General features: G+C 40.8%; 1 pseudogene; it reads right to left on the bottom strand.

Annotated features, from left to right (window-relative positions):
• Positions 1-2,034: 2,034 nt before the first annotated feature.
• On the bottom strand, positions 2,035-2,152 carry LOC126196597 (5S ribosomal RNA; annotated as a pseudogene).
• Between the last annotated feature and the right edge of the window lie 1,089 nt (positions 2,153-3,241).

Genomic DNA, 3,241 nt, shown 5'->3' with positions numbered 1-3,241 from the left:
AGTTGTCCTCTGTGGGCCGTGGAAACGACCAGATATGTAACATACCAAGATACTGCTGACCGTTAATCGTGTTTCCATCAAATAAGAATATGTCGTAAACAGGTAAGTGGTACATAGCACAAAACATTCACTTTGAGTGAATCTCATACATGTTCAGTGTGTGTATGTGGTGTCTGTAGGCCTTGTGACATTGTGTTTGTTTACTTATATTCGCTTTGAAGCATCCTGTATAACGCACAAATTTCAGATTGGTTGATTTTAAATAGAGTTCTGTACCACGTGTACCACGTGGATAATTACCTTTCTGTTCTGAGAATGTGTCGTAGGTAGCACTTGCGATGCACTGAGAACTACTTCATCATTGTACAAAGGATGGATTTTAGCAATAAGCAGTACCAATATTCTCAATAAGTCATCTGTTATTTGTTTAATAAAATACCTAAAAAGTTAAATATCATTTATTTTTTGTTATTGTAAAAGCAAAAGTGTTCAAAGAAAATTCCTTTTCATTCAGAACTCTAGTTAGGCTCTAATGTTGCCGATGGTAGGGGAAAGTTGAGAAACGTAGTAACTGGTGGAGCTTTTCCATAGCAAAATGGTATATTCTGTTTTCTAAGAGTGTGAATTTGGTTGTCCCCTCTTATTATGTATTTGAACTTGCGACTGTGCCGAAACTACTATGGAAGAGATTTCGCTGCGTTGAGACGAGGTTCTACCCAGGGATCTTCTGTGACGTGTAATTTGCTTTTGGTATATGAGTTGTGTTTAACGAACTCTCTACCATTGCGTTCGTATGTTATCACATGTTTTGACCTGTCAGGGTGACCTGGGGTTTGGTCTCCTACTGAACAAGTTCCTTGTGCAAACAAAGTTGGTAGGTTGCGTCAGGCGGGATTATTTACAGTTCCACATGAATGAACGCATTTTGATTTAACGTTACAGTAACGTAATTCATTTCATGTGTAGCAGCTGAGCCGCGTTAAATCACGAAGGAAACCTGTTGGTTAGTGCAGCGTCCATCACATTGTTGCGCAGTTAACATACGAATTGGGCTTCAGTAGTATGGTGCTACTTGTTGTCAGGAGACGGTGTGTGTAAGATGTACTTTGGCCGTCTGTAAATAGCTATTTTTCTACTTCTAATGGGTTAGGGCTGTTACTAACTGTGTTCCTTAGTAGAGGGCTACAGCCATAGGCGTGTCTACTGAAAGTTGGCAGATATTTTGGAAGCTCGTTGTAATGAAATAATTGTTAATGATTAAATGTTCCCGTCTCGGAATTTCGAAACTTAGATTCTGTTGACTAAAAAAAATTTTTTTTAATTATAATTTTAAACTTATTAGCGTTCCTGTGTAAATTTTAATCTCTGAGCATGGAGTACAATTTTTACTAAAAAGTAATATAATCGTAATGGTTTTCTGTATCTTAAAGGCACAGGTAAAAAAATTAATTTTCGCATCCTTCAGAGGATGTTGTGTACATGTATTTTAACTATTGCTGTCTTGGCCCGGTGTTAAATTGATCTGTTTACGAGATGAGCAAAATCATCCACCTGTGTACTTATTTAAGCTGATGCTTAAGGACCATACATAACTAATAGCCTGTGAGATGCAGATGGGTAAATATAAATACATGTTTGAGAACAATAATATGAAGGAGAGAAACCAGTTGCTATTTTGAAAAATAGCATAAATGTTCTGAGTGTTTACCGTCTACAGCTCTAGTCCACTTGATTGTAAACATTCTTCTGTAGCACCACATCTCATACGCTTCGATTATCTTCTGTTCTGGCTTTCCCACTGTCAATGATTCACTGCAAACGTAAATTCTCAGAAATTTCCTCTTCAAACTAAAAGCACTTCGCCATCGGGCCACAAGTGGCCCATCGGGACCATCCGAGGATGCGAATACGAGGGGCGTGTGGTCAGCACACCGCTCTCCCGGTCGTTACGATGGTTTTCTTTGACCGGAGCCGCTACTGTTCGGTCGAGTAGCTCCTCAATTGGCATCACGAGGCTGAGTGCACCCCGAAAAATGGCAACAGCACATGGCGGCCCGGATGGTCACCCATCCAAGTGCCGGCCACGCCCGACAGCGCTTAACTTCGGTGATCTGACGGGAACCGGTGTAGTCACTGCGGCAAGGCCGTTGCCCATTTCTTCAAATTAAGGCCTACGTTTAGTACCAGTAGACTTCCTTTAGTCAGAAATACCCTTTTCGTCTGTGCAAGCCAGCTTTATTGTTCACTCTTAGTTCATGAACACATTACATATTTGCCATCTTTCCCTACACCTTACTCCTAATTCCCTCAGAATTTCGAACATTTTTAACGTTTTTCACTTTCTAACGTTTTTCTAGGCTTACTGACTCGATGAGCGTGTCTCGATTTTTCTTCAGTGTTACTTGTTTATCAAGCGCAACGTCAGAACTACCGCACCGGTGCTTACAACTTATATGTACTGAAATAACTTCTTACAAGGGAACCTCCCCATCGCACCCCCCACAGATTTAGTTATAAATTGACGCAGTGGATAGGCCTTGAAAAACTGAACACAAATCAATCGAGAAAACAGCAAGAAGTTGTGTGAAACTATGAAAAAATAAGCAAAATATACAAACTGAGTAGTCCATGTGCAACATAGGCCACATCAAGGACAATGTGAGCTGAGGAACGCCGTGGTCCCGTGGTTAGAGTGAGCAAACGCGGAACGAGATGTTTTTGGTTCGAGTCCTCCCTCGGGTGAAAATTTTACTTTCTTTATTTTCTCAAAGTTACGATCTGTCCGTTCATTCATCGACGTCTCTGTTCACTGTAATAAGTTTAGTGTCTGTGGTTTGCGACCGCACCGCAAAACCGTGCGATTAGTAGACGAAAGGACGTACCTCTCCAATAGGAACCGAAAACATTTGATCGCAAGGTCATAGGTCAACCGATTCCTCCACAGGAAAACACGTCTGATATATTCTATACGATACTGGTGACGGCATGTGCGTCAGATGACAGGAATATGTTGTCGACCCACCTAACTTGCACACTTGGCGAATGGGTAAAAAGATTCTTCTACCGATTTAGGTTTTCTTGTGGATGTGGTAATCACTCCCAAAAAAAAATGATGAAAACATAAGAGTTTGTCACATAAACTGCAACAAATGAATGCAACAGTTTCACAGTCGCACAGTTTTCCCTGTGCTCTGTCAAAATATATGTTTTTTACGTTTTCACACGTTTCCGTGTGTAGACC

This window comes from Schistocerca nitens, chromosome 7 (assembly GCF_023898315.1).
Source record: "Schistocerca nitens isolate TAMUIC-IGC-003100 chromosome 7, iqSchNite1.1, whole genome shotgun sequence".
In the NCBI taxonomy this organism is placed as follows: Eukaryota; Metazoa; Arthropoda; class Insecta; order Orthoptera; family Acrididae; genus Schistocerca; species Schistocerca nitens.
The sequence above is the reverse complement of the archived record's forward strand: the minus strand, read 5'-3'. Positions and strand labels throughout refer to the sequence as shown.